We start from the raw sequence: 19,678 nt of genomic DNA, 5'->3' as shown, positions 1-19,678 counted from the left end.
AAGTAGTCAGTCTTGCGACCTATCATGGCCGCCGCCCGGAAGTTCCCCCTCTGAATTCACTTTTTGTAGTGTGAGACACAAAGATTTCACCCTGCTTAACAAACCTGCAGGTTTTACAAGGTCTTGTCCCACATTTAAATGTCCCTTTCCTAGTTTTTAGCCAACTCTCTGATCTGATTGTATTAGGTTTATTAGATTCTGAGAAATTCCTATTTACATACTGTCCTAAGGTCCTAGCTCTTCTTGAAACAAATTTGACACCGTTACTCGATATATCTTTTAAAGTGGGTTCTTTTTCAAGAATGGGGAGGTATCTTTTCACTAGATTACAAATTTTGTTATATTGGTTATTATACTGAGTAGAGAAAACAAGATTGTCACTTGAGCTTTTACTTTTTGGTTTGTCCTGAAGCAATTCTTCCCTATCCATAGATCTTATACTATCTCTAGTATTCTCCAATAGATTCTTATTATAACCTCTGTTTAAGAGGCGATCCTTTAGGAGACCTGCATGTTTATCATAGTCTTCAGTATTGCTGCAGTTCCTGCGTAGCCTCATAAATTGTCCTTTTGGGATGGCCCTTTTTAGATGTTTGGGATGATTTGATTCTGCTCTAAGTATGGTGTTACCAGCAATTTCTTTTCTAAAAGCTTCCATCACTACTACTTGTTCCCTTTTATCTACCTTGATTTTCAAGTTTAAGAAATTGATATTATCCTCATTCCAACTATAGGTAAATTTAAGATTCATACTGTTATCATTCAATGTTCTAACAAAATCTTCCATCTGGGTTATACTCCCATGCCAGACAATTAACACGTCATCGATAAATCTAGTATAAAATTTGATGTTATTTTTATAGTCATTCAAATCCCCAAAAATCTTAAACAGTTCAAAATAACTCAAATAAATGTTCGCATATTGCTGTAAGTAGATGTTACCTTCAAAAACAAAATAATTATGGGTTAGCAGAAAATTGACCACATCAATAAGATAACTGATAAACACAGCGTCAAAGTTAGTATAGAATTTCAAAATCTCTTCTAGAGCTAAAAGGTCTTGGCTATGGGGGATGCAAGAATATAACGAGACCACATCTATTGTTAAGAAATAGCAGTTGTCAGACCATCTGAAGCCTTCAAGCTTCCTGAGTAACTGTTTTGTGTCTCGTAAATATCCAGGCATGTTGGTAACTATTGGCTGTAAAAACCCATCCACCCATGCTCCTAATTTCTCACCTAGTGTGCCTATTGTGGAAATGATGGGCCTACCTGGCGGTTTTAGTGGGTTTTTATGAATCTTTGGCAAGTGTTTAAAGGTAGATATTACTGGGAATTTTACCAAAAGTGAATCTGCCAATTTTTCATTGAGAATGCCTAATTTTAATCCTTCTTCAAGTATATTATCCAATTCATTTACAAATTTTGTAGTGGGGTTGAAGGTAAGTAACCTATATGTATCCCTATCACTCAGTTGTGTTTGGGCCTCAATTACATAGGTTTCCCTATCTTGAACAACGATCGATCCACCTTTGTCAGAATTGGTAATGATTAAACTCTGATTTTTCTGCAGACACTGCAGTGCCTGCCATTCTGTTCTTGATAAATTATTATTATGTTTCTCTTTCTTCTTTTCACACTCATAGAGTTTAATCAATTCTTGTTCAACAATGGTATGGAATGGATCAATGTTTTCACCCCTAGAATGTAAAGGGTAAAAATATTTATTTGTACATTTCATGTTACTCCTAGGGACAATGTGATTGCTTTCACTATGTATAATGTTATCACTATTTAAGGCCGCTAGATTAGTCAGGTCACATAATTCACTAAATTCCAATTTTTCAATATCTGTAAACATAGAATATTCAGCACCAGAACCAACACAGACATCAGGACAATCAGGACTATCTGGATTATCTATATTAATATTAGCCATCTCAGAAAAATGTTTCTTTAATGTCACTTTCCTCATGATTTTGTTCAAGTCCAATAATACATCAAATAGGTCAAAGTCATTAGAGGGAGCAAACCCAAGTCTTTTTGTCACAACTTTCTGCTGTTCATTTGTAAGCTGTACACATGAAAGATTTATTATATTCTGCCCCTCTGACTCTTCCCATTTTTTGATCCCTTGTTTGCTCTACTGGGATATCTCGGTGTTGATGTATTTGACTCTGTAACTGTTGGCTTATTGGTAGATGGTAACACATCCTGTTTGACCATTTCAGAGAAAGATTTCCTTTTTATATTCTCCTTAGGTCTCGCTCCTTGTTCTTTACTTGTGTGTTCTCTGCCCTCAGGTTCCACATCATTAATCAAAACATTTGAACAATCAGAGTCCAATTCCTGTTCTGAACCTGATGAATTCGATATTTCTCCGGTGGTGTTTCCAGAGCAATCTGTACCAATACTGCTCTCACTAAAAGTAACTTTTCTTTGCTCTGAATTACTTTTGCTTGTATTCTTATTTTTATTTTTGTGTCTTCGTTTCCTTGATTTTCTGTTATAAAAGTTGGCTCCACCACTGGTATTCCAGTTATAGACTATATTTAACTCATAGTCCTTGCAGTCACGTTGGTACTTACTAATCTTTCTTTCCATGATTTCCTTATCCAGCTTTTCAAGGGTGTCATTGAATTGTTTATCAAATGCTTCAAATCTCGTATCATCTTTAGTTAGATCAACTTTTTCCTGTAAATCTGTTAATTCTGCCAAAACTTTCTCTCTTTCTCCTTTCTTTTTGTTAAGCAATTTCCCCATGAGGATTAGGGAGCATTTAGTTAAAGTTTCATTCCAATCTTCCATGAATACTTTGTCTTCCTTGTCATTGGCGGGGTATTTCTTCATCCTCAGCCCTCTGGGTACTTTGTTTTCATTTATATAAAGCTGTAAAAACTCTATCTCCCACCAGAGTCTTAACTCCTTGATACTCAGTTTCTCCTTACTAGAAAAAAGATGTACAATATTATCCTGTGTGCTTTCCGGGGTTGTTGTGCTTTTTATTAGATGCTCCAACTTTGTGCGCCTTAGTGCAATATTGCCATACGCCATGTTTATTGCTGTAAATTTACTATTTCTGTCAGCAATATATTGTAAATTTTGTTTGAATATAATTAGTCCTCATATGAAGAAAAAAACGGGAAATGATGCAAATAATACAACTTCAACTTTCATACGTTCTCCATAGAGTACAAACCACGGCAAAGTTGGCAATGTTTCAGTTCAATATTACTCACTGAGGTAACGGTGTGTAAATGTGTTGTAGTGAAACAGATCCAATATTTTTCAACGTGTGTGATATGTAACTCCAATACTTTAACACTTTGCTCACAGTTGTAAGTAGATATAATAGTTTCCAATGTGTACAACAAAATCGTATAAACAACTGAGCAAGTGAAATTACTTCACACGGTACATAAGATGTAACAACAGTCTTCAGGCTTTAAGTAAAAAAGATAGAAACAGTACCTTAGTTGTAGATATATTCATCGGTAAATGTATTCATCGGTAAATGTGTTCCCACACCGGACTTCTCTCTGTAGATACAGACACTAAAGCCAATCCGGTCCTACCGTCTGCAGGGAGGGAAGACAAACCGCCAAGCCTGTGTTGTTCAGTATGCGGATCAGAACGCCTTACACACCTGAATTCAGCTCATTGATTAGGCACTGCGTGCAGCACCTATACCTCAGGGACATAGAGAAGTGAGCAAATCCTTGCGTCTTCAGCGTTTTCCCATTCGCTGGATAACAACACAAAAGCAAATCCAAATGTATACGAAAGGATAATAGGCAGCACAGTGGAGAGTTAGTAAAAATGCAAAAACTTTATTCGGTCCAGTAAAATCATTATTTCAAGCACACATACAACAAATGTTATACCCCAGCACACAGGAGCTGCTCTCCGACGCGTTTCCTGCTAAACACAGCACTTCATCAGGGATAGCAGCTGATTCCCTCTATGGCCATTTATGCACACAGATCTATTAACCCTTTCCACGACACTTACTAATCACCTCTAATTCATTTTGAAAACAGTGATCCGTGTCCAATATATGGTATGTTAGATCATGCGTGCCAAATTTGAACAATATACAAATTCAAAAAAATCTCACAATAGAAACAAAACAGTATACTTAAAAATATAATGAAATATACACTTTTTTCTAGATGCATGGTAGAAACAATATGATACATATGCCAATAAATTTAACAATTGGATATGACTATTTAACAATTTGAAAATTTGAAACTTCATTGGAATTATTTTCATAAGTGGATCTGCACTATATAATATGGATCCCAGATGATACAATAGAGAAGAAAGTCTAATAATAATAGTGATCACCAAATCTAGTGGCTAGTAAGTTTATGCATGACATATATATATAATATAATATATTGATCTTTTGTAAAGCCCTCACAGTATCAATTATTCCAATATTGCCATAAGTGGTAAGAGTGACTTAAATGAAGACAGATTTTAAAACAAATTCTAAATCTTAAATTTGGACACTTGACTTAGAAAGTATTATTGTCACAACAAACTTGAAATAGTCTTAGTGACCAAAAAACTTTTAACTAACCACCTACGAAGAGATCTATTGTTACTACATATAAGAAAAAGAATCTAATATTAAACATTGTAATGTTCTTACATTGTTAATAGGGGAAGGGGGGAGAGAAAATAAGCAAATAATTGCATATAGCTATATGCCTTTACTTATATACCTGTATACAGTTGTAAGTCCCAAATTTTATTTATCCCTTTTGGGCTACCTGTTTCAAGTTTATGTATCCAGAAAGCCTCTTTTCTGTTTAACTTAGCCAATCTGTCTCCCCCTGTGATTCTTTTTGGTACCCTGTCAATGATTTGAAATTGAAACAAAGTTAAAATATATTCAAGCCCTTCTTTTGTGTATGGATGACTATTGCGATGACGTGCAAAATGTCTTGCCACTGGAGTCTTAGGTTCAAGAGCTTCTAGTTATAATAAGTGTTCACGCATACGATCCTTTATGGGTCTTATAGTTCTCCCTGTGTATTGGCACCCACAAAGTTTACAAGAGATTAAATAGACTGCATAGTCTGTTTGGCAGGTAAAATGTTGGTAAATTCTGAATTCACTTTTTGTAGTGTGAGACACAAAGATTTCACCCTGCTTAACAAACCTGCAGGTTTTACAAGGTCTTGTCCCACATTTAAATGTCCCTTTCCTAGTTTTTAGCCAACTCTCTGATCTGATTGTATTAGGTTTATTAGATTCTGAGAAATTCCTATTTACATACTGTCCTAAGGTCCTAGCTCTTCTTGAAACAAATTTGACACCGTTACTCGATATATCTTTTAAAGTGGGTTCTTTTTCAAGAATGGGGAGGTATCTTTTCACTAGATTACAAATTTTGTTATATTGGTTATTATACTGAGTAGAGAAAACAAGATTGTCACTTGAGCTTTTACTTTTTGGTTTGTCCTGAAGCAATTCTTCCCTATCCATAGATCTTATACTATCTCTAGTATTCTCCAATAGATTCTTATTATAACCTCTGTTTAAGAGGCGATCCTTTAGGAGACCTGCATGTTTATCATAGTCTTCAGTATTGCTGCAGTTCCTGCGTAGTTGGAATGAGGATAATATCAATTTCTTAGACTTGAAAATCAAGGTAGATAAAAGGGAACAAGTAGTAGTGATGGAAGCTTTTAGAAAAGAAATTGCTGGTAACACCATACTTAGAGCAGAATCAAATCATCCCAAACATCTAAAAAGGGCCATCCCAAAAGGACAATTTATGAGGCTACGCAGGAACTGCAGCAATACTGAAGACTATGATAAACATGCAGGTCTCCTAAAGGATCGCCTCTTAAACAGAGGTTATAATAAGAATCTATTGGAGAATACTAGAGATAGTATAAGATCTATGGATAGGGAAGAATTGCTTCAGGACAAACCAAAAAGTAAAAGCTCAAGTGACAATCTTGTTTTCTCTACTCAGTATAATAACCAATATAACAAAATTTGTAATCTAGTGAAAAGATACCTCCCCATTCTTGAAAAAGAACCCACTTTAAAAGATATATCGAGTAACGGTGTCAAATTTGTTTCAAGAAGAGCTAGGACCTTAGGACAGTATGTAAATAGGAATTTCTCAGAATCTAATAAACCTAATACAATCAGATCAGAGAGTTGGCTAAAAACTAGGAAAGGGACATTTAAATGTGGGACAAGACCTTGTAAAACCTGCAGGTTTGTTAAGCAGGGTGAAATCTTTGTGTCTCACACTACAAAAAGTGAATTCAGAATTTACCAACATTTTACCTGCCAAACAGACTATGCAGTCTATTTAATCTCTTGTAAACTTTGTGGGTGCCAATACACAGGGAGAACTATAAGACCCATAAAGGATCGTATGCGTGAACACTTATTATCACTAGAAGCTCTTGAACCTAAGACTCCAGTGGCAAGACATTTTGCACGTCATCGCAATAGTCATCCATACACAAAAGAAGGGCTTGAATATATTTTAACTTTGTTTCAATTTCAAATCATTGACAGGGTACCAAAAAGAATCACAGGGGGAGACAGATTGGCTAAGTTAAACAGAAAAGAGGCTTTCTGGATACATAAACTTGAAACAGGTAGCCCAAAAGGGATAAATAAAATTTGGGACTTACAACTGTATACAGGTATATAAGTAAAGGCATATAGCTATATGCAATTATTTGCTTATTTTCTCTCCCCCCTTCCCCTATTAACAATGTAAGAACATTACAATGTTTAATATTAGATTCTTTTTCTTATATGTAGTAACAATAGATCTCTTCGTAGGTGGTTAGTTAAAAGTTTTTTGGTCACTAAGACTATTTCAAGTTTGTTGTGACAATAATACTTTCTAAGTCAAGTGTCCAAATTTAAGATTTAGAATTTGTTTTAAAATCTGTCTTCATTTAAGTCACTCTTACCACTTATGGCAATATTGGAATAATTGATACTGTGAGGGCTTTACAAAAGATCAATATATTATATTATATATATATATGTCATGCATAAACTTACTAGCCACTAGATTTGGTGATCACTATTATTATTAGACTTTCTTCTCTATTGTATCATCTGGGATCCATATTATATAGTGCAGATCAACTTATGAAAATAATTCCAATGAAGTTTCAAATTTTCAAATTTTCAAATTGTTAAATAGTCATATCCAATTGTTAAATTTATTGGCATATGTATCATATTGTTTCTACCATGCATCTAGAAAAAAGTGTATATTTCATTATATTTTTAAGTATACTGTTTTGTTTCTATTGTGAGATTTTTTTGAATTTGTATATTGTTCCATTTGGCACGCATGATCTAACATACCATATATTGGACACGGATCACTGTTTTCAAAATGAATTAGAGGTGATTAGTAAGTGTCGTGGAAAGGGTTAATAGATCTGTGTGCATAAATGGCCATAGAGGGAATCAGCTGCTATCCCTGATGAAGTGCTGTGTTTAGCAGGAAACGCGTCGGAGTGCAGCTCCTGTGTGCTGGGGTATAACATTTGTTGTATGTGTGCTTGAAATAATGATTTTACTGGACCGAATAAAGTTTTTGCATTTTTACTAACTCTCCACTGTGCTGCCTATTATCCTTTCGTATACATTTGGATTTGCTTTTGTGTTGTTATCCAGCGAATGAGAAAACGCTGAAGACGCAAGGATTTGCTCACTTCTCTATGTTCCTGAGGTATAGGTGCTGCACGCAGTGCCTAATCAATGAGCTGATTTCAGATGTGTAAGGCGTTCTGATCCGCATACTGAACAACAGAGGCTTGGCGGTTTGTCTTCCCTCCCTGCAGACGGTAGGACCGGATTGGCTTTAGTGTCTGTATCTACAGAGAGAAGTCCGGTGTGGGAACACATTTACCGATGAATACATTTACCGATGAATATATCTACAACTAAGGTACTGTTTCTATCTTTTTTACTTAAAGCCTGAAGACTGTTGTTACATCTTATGTACCGTTTGAAGTAATTTCACTTGCTCAGTTGTTTATACGATTTTGTTGTACACATTGGAAACTATTATATCTACTTACAACTGTGAGCAAAGTGTTAAAGTATTGGAGTTACATATCACACACGTTGAAAAATATTGGATCTGTTTCACTACAACACATTTACACATCGTTACCTCAGTGAGTAATATTGAACTGAAACACTGCCAACTTTGCCGTGGTTTGTACTCTATGGAGAACGTATGAAAGTTGAAGTTTTATTATATTTATTAACCCCTAATCTGCTACCCCCAATGTCGCCGAAACCTACCTACACTTTTTAACTTCTAATCTGCCGCCCCAACGTCGCCGCCACTATAATAAACATATTAACCCCTAAACCTGCTGCACTAACGCCTCGCAAACATTAGTTAAATATTATTAACCACTTATCTGCCGCCCCTAACATCGCCGCCACCTACCTCCATTTATTAACCCCTAATCTGCCGCCCCCAACGTCACCACCACTATATTAAAGTTATTAACCCCTAAATCTAAGTCTAATCCTAAACCTAACACCCACTAACTTAAATATAATTTAAATACATCTAAATAAATATTCCTATCATTAAATAAATTATTCCTATTTAAAACTGAATACTTACCTATAAAATAAACCCTAAGCTAGCTACAATATAACTAATAGTTACATTGTATCTAGCTTAGGGTTTATTTTTATTTTACAGGCAAGTTTGTATTTATTTTAACTAGGTAGAATAGTTATTAAATAGTTATAACTACCTAGCTAAAATAAATACAAAAGTACCTGTAAAATAAAACCTAACCTAAGTTACACTAACACCTAACACTACACTATCATTAAATAAATTAACTAAATTAAATACAATTACCTAAATTAAATTAAATTAGCTACAGTACAAAACCCCCCACTAAATTACAGAAAATAATGAACAAATTACAGATATTTAAACTAATTACACCTAATCTAATAGCCCTATTAAAATAAAAAAGCCCCCCCAAAATGAAAAAAACCCTAGCCTAAACTAAACTACCAATAGCCCTTAAAAGGGCCTTTTGCGGGGCGTTGCCCCAAAGTAATCAGCTCCTTTAGCTGTAAAAAAAAAATACAAACAACCCCCCCAACAGTAAGTGTAAGATTAGGGGTGTTTAGACTCAGGGTTCATGTAAGGGTGTTAGGTGTAGACATACATTTTATTTCCCCAGAGGAATCAATGGGGATGCGTTAAGGAGTTTTACGCTGCTTTTTTGCAGGTGTTAGACTTTTTCTCAGCCGGTTCTCTCCGTTGATTCCTATGGGGAAATCGTGCACGAGCACGTACGACCAGCTCACCGCTGACTTAAGCAGCGCTGGTATTGGAGTGCGGTAAGGAGCACAATTTTGCTCAATGCTCGCTTCTTGTCTTTTAACCACGGGTTTCTGAAAACACTTAATACCAGCGCAGCATGTAAGTGAGCTGAGAGGGAAAACTGCTCGTTAGCACCGCATAGCCTCTAACGCAAAACTCGTAATCTGGGCCATAGATTCTTCCTTTGCCTCATTACTATTGTTGTGATGTTTGGATTAAGGATTTATTGCAGTGTTTGACCCTTGCTAGTTCACTGGACTCTGGTATTGCCTTAGCCCTCTGTACTTTGCTAATGGACTGTCTATGGTATATTACCTGGGCCTACTATTGGATTTTTCATAAAGCTATATCCCATCCTGAAAGACATATTTTGATTGATTTTGAACTTATTACCTGTTTCTGATCTCTGAGTATTACACCTGCAGAAAAAATTCATCACCAAACAAAACAACTATGCCAACTATGATGTGTTATAAATTCAGGTTTATGGTCCACCATAAAAGTGGTGGCTATATTCCCTGCCTTCTCTCTGAAAGGGTTGGCCCTGAAACCTGACCTCAACAAAAAAATAAAAAAAAATATATATATATATATATATATATATATATATATATTTAAATGTTTGCTTTCTGTAATTTTGTTTGTTAGTTCTCTTTTTCATATAAATTCACTGTGACTATTTTTTGCTCATAATAATTATTCCTTTAGTAAACCTTTGTCTAATATCTGAACTACTTTACAATATAAAAGATAGATGTTGGGTTTTAATCTATTAGGACTAGGAGGACTTTCCATACTAATAACCTGGAGATGGCAGAGATAGATTAGTGTGATTTGAATTAAAAAGGTTTTTTGAGGGGTTATTTCCCGGGTCTAGAAAAGGTTTCAAAGTGTTTTGTAGGTTTTTTGTTTTGTTTTTTTACCCTTGCACCAACTGAATTACGTCAAGGCCTCACCTGGCATGACTTGACACGACAAACTGTTGGCAGCTGCAGGATTAGTTAGCCCTTTCTGTGACAAGTAATATTTATACATGGATACTGACAATGCATGTTTACTAAGTAAAAATTGGCATGGAACTATTAATTCATAAAAGTTACCACTTCATTTGTGTTACCCAACAATGAAAGAATTACATATGCTCTTCGTAACCCAATCTAGTGACAAATGTTCATGCCAATCAAACCATCAGTCACAATAATATATCGAATATCTACGCCCACTGACCAGACTTACAGGGTACATGGGGATTTAGGAACACCCAGCATGATTTACAGAATATGTAATAATAAATAAATTAAACAAAATACTTTATAATGATAACTTCTGATGCCAGGCATTCGAAAGCAAGAAAGTAACACAGCAGGTTTAAGATAGTATCTAATTTTTTTCCTTTTTTCCTTTTTATATGCACACTTTCTGAGGCACAGCTACTACTGAGCATGTGCATGAGTTTACAGTGTATGCATACATGCGTTTGTGATTTAATGATGCCTGACATGATACATGGGGCTGACAAATGGAAGAAATTTCCAATTTCTGAAAAAAATCTACTGCTCATTTGAAATTCATAGTAAGTACAATTTTATAAATATACAATTTTCAAATCAAGATCTAAATCACTAGTATAATAAAATGATGCATAGGACTTTGGTAAAGGTAATACTTTAGCTTTTCAGAATTATAAAATCAAGATGACCCTATATTTAATTTTACTATCTGAGGGCTTTTAAAAAGTTAAAAAAATAAATAAAAATAAACTGATTTATCATATTCTTTATTGCTATACGGCTAGATTACGAGTTGTGCGTTAGGGTAAAAAAGCAGCGTTAACAGGTCCTAACGCTGCTTTTTTACGCCCACTGGTATTACGAGTCTTGCAGGTTTAGGGGCACCGCACACTTCTTTGGCCTTACTGCAAAATGACTTACGTAAACTTTGTAAAGTCTTTTCTCTATGGGACTTCCATAACGCTGGTATTATGAGTCTGTCCTGGGAGGCCAAAAAGTGAGCGGTACACTCTCTACCTCCAAGATCCCTAACGCATTTAAAGGTCAGTAGTTAAGAGTTTTATGGTACAACGCAGTAAAATAAAACTCATAACTAAAGTGCTAAAAAGTACACTAACACCCATAAACTACCTATTAACCCCTAAACCGAGGCCCTCCCGCATCGCAAACTCTAAAAGAAAATTTTTAACCCCTAATCTGCCGCTCCAGACATCGCCGCAACTATAATAAACATATTAACCCCTAAACCTCTGCACTCCCGCCTCGCAAACACTAGTTAAATATTATTAACCCCTAATCTGCCATCCCTAATATCGCCGCCACCTACCTACATTTATTAACCCCTAATTCCCCAACGTTGCCGCCACTATACTAAATGTTTTAACCCCTAAACCTAAGTCTAACCCTAACACCCTCTAACGTAAATAGAATTACAATAAATCTAAATAAAAATTAATATTATTACCTAAATAATTCCTATTTAAAACTAAATACTTACCTATAAAATAAACCCTAAGCTAGCTACAATATAACTAATAGTTACATTGTAGTTAGCTTAGGGTTTATTTTTATTTTACAGGCAAGTTTGTATTTATTTTAACTAGGTAGAATAGTTATTAAATAGTTATTAACTATTTAATAACTACCTAGCTAAAATAAATACAAAAGTACCTGTAAAATAAAACCTAACCTAAGTTACAATAACACCTAACCTAACTCTACAATTAAATAAATTAAATAAATTAAATTAAAGTAGCTAAAGTACAAAAAAAACACTAAATTACAGAAAATAATAAACAAATTACAAGATATTTAAACTAATTACACCTAATCTAATAGCCCTATCAAAATAAAAAAAGCCCCCCAAAATTAAAAAAAAACCCTAGCCTAAACTAAACTATGAATAGCCCTTAAAAGGGCCTTTTGCGGGGCATTGCCCCAAAGTAATTAGCTCTTTTACCTGTAAAAGAAAATACAAACAACCCCCCCAACATCAGCCAATAGGATTTTTTCTACCTTAATTCCGATTGGCTGATAGAATTCTATCAGCCATTTGGAATCTAAGGGACGCCATCTTGGATGACGTCACTTAAAGGAACCATCATTCAGACTTCGTTTGAAGAGGATGCTCCGCGTCCGATGTCTTGAAGATGGACCCGCTCCCCGTCGGATGGATGAAGATAGAAGATGCCATCTGGATGAAGACTTCTGCCTGTCTGGAGGACCACTTCACCCGGCTTGGATGAAGACTTCTTCCAGGCTTCGTTGAGGACTTCGGCCTGGTTGGATGAAGACTTCTGCCGCTTCCTTGAGGATGAATGTCCGGTCTTCAGAACAGTAAGTCGATCTTCAGGGGGTTAGTGTTAGGTTTTTTTAAGGGTGTATTGGGTGGGTTTTATTTTTTAGATTAGGGTTTGGGCCGCAAAAGAGCTAACTACCCTTTTAAGGGCAATGCCCATCCAAATGCCCTTTTCAGGGCAATGGGGAGCTTAGGCTTTTTTAGTTAGTATTTTATTTGGGGGGTTGGTTGTGTGGGTGGTGGGTTTTACTGTTGGGGGGGTTGTTTGTATTTTTTTTTTGTTACAGGTAAAAGAGCTGATTACTTTGGGGCAATGCCCCGCAAAAGGCCCTTTTAAGGGCTATTGGTAGTTTAGTTTAGGCTAGGGTTTTTTTTTTATTTTGGGGGGGCTATTTTATTTTGATAGGGCTATTAGATTAGGTGTAATTAGTTTAAATATCTTGTAATTATTGTTTATTATTTTCTATAATTTAGTGTTTGTTTGTTTTTTTACTTTAGCTTATTTAATTTAATTTATTTAATTGTTGTTAATTTAGTTTATTTAATTATAGTGTAGTGTTAGGTGTTATTGTAACTTAGGTTAGGTTTTATTTTACAGGTACTTTTGTATTTATTTTAGCTAGGTAGTTATTAAATAGTTAATAACTATTTAATAACTATTCTACCGAGTTAAAATAAATACAAACTTGCCTGTAAAATAAAAATAAACCATAAGATAGCTACAATGTAACTATTAGTTATATTGTAGCTAGCTTAGGGTTTATTTTATAGGTAAGTATTTAGTTTTAAATAGGAATTATTTAGTTAATGATAGGAATTTTTAATTAGATTTATGTTAATTATATTTAAGTTAGGGGGTGTTAGGGTTAGGGTTAGACTTAGGGGTTAATACATTTAGTATAGTGGCGGCAACGTTGGGGGCGGCATATTAGGGGTTAATAAATGTAGGTAGGTGGCGGTGATGTTAGGGACGGCAGATTAGGGGTTAATATTATTTAACTAATGTTTGCGAGGCGGGAGTGCGGCGGTTTAGGGATTAATATGTTTATTATAGTGGCGGCGACATTGGGGGCAGCAGATTAGGGGTTAATAAGTGTAGGTAGGTTACAGCGACATTGAGGCGGTAGATTTGGGGTTAATAAATATAATGTAGGTGTCGGCAATGTTGGGGGCAGCAGATTAGGGGTTCATAAGTATAATGTAGGTTGCGGCGGTGTCCGGAGCAGCAGATTAGGGGTTAATAAATATAATGCAGGTGTCGGCGATGTCGGGGGCGGCAGATTAGGGTTAATAAGTGTAAGATTAGGGATGTTTAGACTCGGGGTTCATGTTAGGGTGTTAGGTGTAGACATAAATTTTATTTCCCCATAGGAATCAATGGGGCTGCGTTACTGAGTTTTACGCTGCTTTTTGGCAGGTGTTAGACTTTTTCTCAGCCGGCTCTTCCCGTTGATTCCTATGGGGAAATCGTGCACGAGAAAGTATGACCAGCTCACCGCTGACTTAAGCAGCGCTGGTATTGGAGTGCGGTAAGCAGCAACATTTTGCTCAACGCCCACTTCTTGCCTTTTAATGCCGGGTTTGTAAAAACCTGTAATACCAGCACTGCAGGTAAGTGAGCGGTGAGAGAAAATTGCTTGTTAGCACCGCATAGCCTCTAACGCAAAACTCGTAATCTAGCCGTACGTAAACAATCTGTATATTGTTTCTGCTATGAATGTACAAGCCAAACATAACAAACTTCTTATTCCCATGAGTTAAGAAAATAAATGCATATATGTATGTGTGTGTGTGTGAGAGAGAGAGAGAGTGTTTATGAGTGTGTCTATGTGTATGTGTGTGTATGTGTGTGTGTGTTTGTGTATGTGTGTTTATATATGTGTGTGTGTATGTGTATGTGTGTTTATGTATGTGTGTGTTTATGAGTGTGTGTAATATGTATGTGTGTGTGTGTGAGAGTGTCTGTGTAGCGTGTATGTGTTTGTGTGTGTGTGTCATAGGTTTCTACCTCTTAGTCTTCTTTCTTATTTAAAGGGACATAAAACAAGTTGGGATAGAGACAAAATATAATAATATGTACTTTAATTACTTTACCTGCAAATTTATACTGCAATGCCTCACCATTAACCCTTTCTTTTTAGTTTCTGAATTGTAAAACTCTAACTCCCCCCACACATTTCCTTTTATGGCTGTATTCATATCTATTGTTGCTTTGGTAGAATGCAAAAATGCATAGGGATTATCTGCTGGAGTATGCCTAGAAGCTGTAAACTCAGTTGAAATACAATTCCTGTGTCTAAACACTGATAAGGGGGGTGGAGTTGGCTTCTCTAGGCAGCTTAGCTATGTAATTCATGTTGCTTATTATTGAAAATTATTTTAAAATACTTGCCAGCAATTTTCAAAAAAATTTTTATGCAAACTATTTTTAATTAATTAGCCCTTTTAGGATATGCATGGATCTCAACCTGTTTTATGTCACTTTAAATTCTTCTTTTCCCCTTTAACCCTCTCATTATCATTGTTAACACAAATACAAGCCTGCCTTGCATATATATGGCTTTGAAAACTGGGGTGCAACTAATATAGACTAGTGGTGCTAAGCCACGGCCAGCACTGCCTAGTACCACCACTTTTTAGGATTTTACATTTATAATAATCTGTGATGTGGAAACAATTATAATAGACAAGTAAGAAGTGAGCCTGTAAATCAACAAGCAGATAAGTAACTTTTTCATGACTCGACTTCCAGTGTTAATTTTTCATTTCAGTGCATTATTTTATAAATTAGGAAAATATTACTCTGAATCATTCAAGCGCATTTCTGTAAAACACACAAGACTACTAATAAATTAATCTAATTCAATACCAGCAACAACAAAAAAACGTGTGACTTATCAGAAGCAGGAATTGTTTTCTCAAAATATGCAATAAACAAAATAATGGTCCCAGAAATGTTTTTTTATTTCATACCACACCTTTGAAAAATATGATTTTGTTGTTTATATTTCAGTTCTTCTTTGACTTACATTCGGCTAGATTACGAGTTTTGTCTGTAAAGCCTTGCGGTGCTAACGGTCAGTTCCATCTCACCGCACACCTACAAACATCACTGGTATTACGAGTTTTTTTCAACCCGGCGTTAGCCTCTAAAAAGTGAGCGTGGAGCAAAATTTAGCTCCACATCTCACCTCAATACCAGCGCTGCTTACGGTAGCGGTGAGCTGGCAAAACGTGCTTGTGCACGATTTCCCCATAGGAAGCAATGAGGCTGAGCTGGCTGAAAAAAATCCTAACACCTGCCAAAAAAGCAGCGTTCAGCTGCTAACACAGCCCCATTGTTTCCTATGGGGAAAGAAAAGTTATGTCTGCACCTAACACCCTAACATGAACCCCGAGTCTAAACACCCCTAATCATACACTTATTAACCCCTAAACTGCCGCCCCCGCTATCGCTGACACCTACATTATATTATTAACCCCTAATCTGCCGCTCCGGACACCGCCGCCACCTACATTATACTTATGAACCCCTAATCTACTGCCCCCCAACATCGCCGACACCTACATTATATTTATTTACCCCTAATCTGCCCGCCGGAACGTCGCCGCAACTATATTAAATTTATTAACCCCTAATCTTCCGACCCCAACGTCGCCGCTACTATATTAAATTTATTAACCCCTAAACCTAAGTCTAACCCTAAGTCTAACCCCCCCTAACTTAAATATAATTTAAATTAAACAAAATAAATTTAACATAATTAAATAAATTAATCCTATTTAAAACTAAATACTTACCTATAAAATAAACCCTAAGCTAGCTACAATATAACTAATAGTTATATTGTAGCTAGTTTAGGATTTATATTTATTTTACAGGCAACTTTGTATTTATTTTAACTAGGTACAATAGTTATTAAATAGTTATTAACTATTTAATAACTACCTAGCTAAAATAAGTACAAAATTACCTGTAAAATAAACCCTAACCTAAGTTACAATTATACCTAACACTAAACTATCATTAAACTAATTACCTAAAATACCTACAATTAATTACAATTAAATTAAACTAAATAACGAAGAAAAAACCCCCCACTAAATTACAGGGGAAAAAAAAGAATTACAAGAATTTTAAACTAATTACACCTAATCTAATCCCCCTAATAAAATAAAAAAGCCCCCCAAAATAATAAAATTCCCTACCCTATACTAAATTACAAATAGCCCTTAAAAGGGCTTTTGCGGGGCATTGCCCCAAAGTAATCAGCTCTTTAACCTGTAAAAAAAAATACAATACCCCCCAACATTAAAACCCACCACCCACACACCCAACCCTACTCTAAAACCCACCCAATCCCCCCTTAAAAAAAAACCTAACACTACCCCCTTGAAGATCACCCTACCTTGAGCCGTCTTCACCCAGCCGGGCACAAGTAGACCTCCAGAGGGGCAGAAGTCTTCATCCAATCCGGACAGAAAAGGACATCCAGACTGGCAGAACTCTTCATCCAGGCGGCATCTTCTATCTTCTTCCATCCGGAGCGGAGCAGGTCCATCTTGAAGACATCCGACGCGGAGAATCCTCTTCCTTCTTGATCCGACGACTGAATGAAGGTTCCTTTAAGTGACATCATCCAAGATGGCGTCCCTTGAATTCCGATTGGCTGATAGAATTCTATCAGCCAATCAGAATTAAGGTAGAAAAAATCCTATTGGCTGATGCAATCAGCCAATAGGATTGACCTTGCATTCTATTGGCTGATTGGAACAGCCAATAGAATGCAAGCTCCATCCTATTGGCTGATTGGATCAGCCAATCGGATTGAACTTCAATCCGATTGGCTGATTGCATCAGCCAATAAGATTTTTCCTACCTTAATTCCGATTGGCTGATAGGATTCTATCAGCCAATCGGAATTCAAGGGACACCATCTTGAATGACGTCACTTAAAGGAACCTTCATTCAGTCGTTGGATCAAGAAGGAAGAGGATGCTCCGTGCCGGATGTCTTCAAGATGGACCCGCTCCGCATCGGATGGAAGAAGATAGAAGATGCCGCCTGGATGAAGAGTTCTGCCGGTCTGGATGTCCTCTTCTGGCCGGATCGGATGAAGACTTCTGCCCCTCTGGAGGTCCACTTGTGCCCGGTTGGGTGAAGACGGCTCAAGGTAGGGTGATCTTCAAGGGGGTAGCTTTAGGGTTTTTTTAAAGGGGGGGTTGGGTGGGTTTTAGAGTAGGGTTGGGTGTGTGGGTGGTGGGTTCTAATGTTGGGGGGTATTGTATTTTTTTTAAAGGTGAAAGAGCTGATTACTTTGGGGCAATGCCCCGCAAAAAGCCCTTTTAAGGGCTATTTGTAATTTAGTATAGGGTAGGGAATTTTATTATTTTGGGGGGCTTTTATATTTTATTAGGGGGATTAGATTAGGTGTAATTAGTTTAACATTCTTGTATTTCTTTTTTTATTTTCTGTAATTTAGTGGGGGGGGTTCGTAATTTAGTTTATTTAATTTAATTGTAATTAATTGAAGGTAGTTTAGGTAATTAGTTTAATGATAGTGTAGTGTTAGGTGTAATTGTAACTTAGGTTAGGGTTTATTTTACAGGTAATGTTGTACTTATTTTAGCTAGGTAGTTATTAAATAGTTAATAACTATTTAATATCTATTGTACCTAGTTAAAATAAATACAAATTTGCCTGTAAAATAAAAATAAATCCTAAGCTGGCTACAATGTAACTATTAGTTATATTGTAGCTAGCTTAGGGTTTATTTTATAGGCAAGTATTTAGTTTTAAATAGGAATAATTTATTTAATTATGTTAAATTTATTTTGTTTAATTTAAATTATATTTAAGTTAGGGGGGGTTAGACTTAGGGTTAGACTAAGGTTTAGGGGTTAATAAATTTAATATAGTAGCGGCGACGTTGGGGGTCGGAAGATTAGGGGTTAATAAATGTAGGTAGGTGTCAGCGATGTTAGGGACGGCAGATTAGGGGTTAATAAAATTGAACTAGTGTTTGCGAGGCAGGAGTGCGGCGGTTTAGGGGTTAATATATTTATTAAAGTGGCGGCGATGTCCGGTAGGCAGATTAGAGTTTAAACATTTTAGTTAAGTGTTTCCGATGTGTGTGGGGGGGGGCCTCGGTTTAGGGGTTAATAGGTAGTTTATGGGTGTTAGTGTACTTTTAGCACTTTAGTTAATAGCTTTATGTTCCGGCGTTAGCCCATAAAACTCTTAACTACTGACTTTCAAATGCGGTAGGAATCTTGGAGGTAGAGGGTGTACCACTCGCTTTTTCAGGCGATCGTAATACCGGCATTAGGCAAATCCCATTAAAAAGATAGGATACGAAATTGACGTAAGGGGATTTGTGGTATGCTAAAATCGCTGAAAAAAAGTGAGCGATACACCTGTACCTGCCTGACTCGTAATACCAGCGGGCGTTAAAAAGCAGCGTTAGGACCCCTTAAGGCTGCTTTTTAAGGCTAACGCCAAACTCGTAATCTAGCCGATTGTTTTTTACCTCATATATTATATTAGGTATTCTGTTTTCTCAAGTATGTATGTCCTTATTCCACACATTGCTTAACTTTAATATTAAGTATAAAGAAATAATTTTATATGTTCTCGCTCAAATTACATAATGTTCTTTGTTGCTAATGCTACTTCTTTCACAATAAAAATAATCAATATTAGTATAAAGCAGTGCCTGTTTAGTAAGTGTTTTAGCAATTTGGTAAACACAATATTCTATACTAATGTTACAATATTCCAGTTTATTTTATCTCCATTGATTTAGTATTAAAAAAAAACATTAAAAACTGTATTTATAAAATATGTCTGTCTTTCTCTGAAGCATTCTTTTTTTTTTTTTTTACATCTTTTAGATTGCACTTTATCTTTGCTTTTAGCTAAAGATAATGAATTTACAAATGCAATCTAATCAGCAGACGATTAGGCTTGCATACCACGTGTAAGCACTTCAG

The sequence above is a fragment of the Bombina bombina genome, chromosome 6 (genome assembly GCF_027579735.1).
Source record: "Bombina bombina isolate aBomBom1 chromosome 6, aBomBom1.pri, whole genome shotgun sequence".
Classification (NCBI taxonomy): domain Eukaryota; kingdom Metazoa; phylum Chordata; class Amphibia; order Anura; family Bombinatoridae; genus Bombina; species Bombina bombina.
This window is presented reverse-complemented; position numbering follows the sequence as displayed.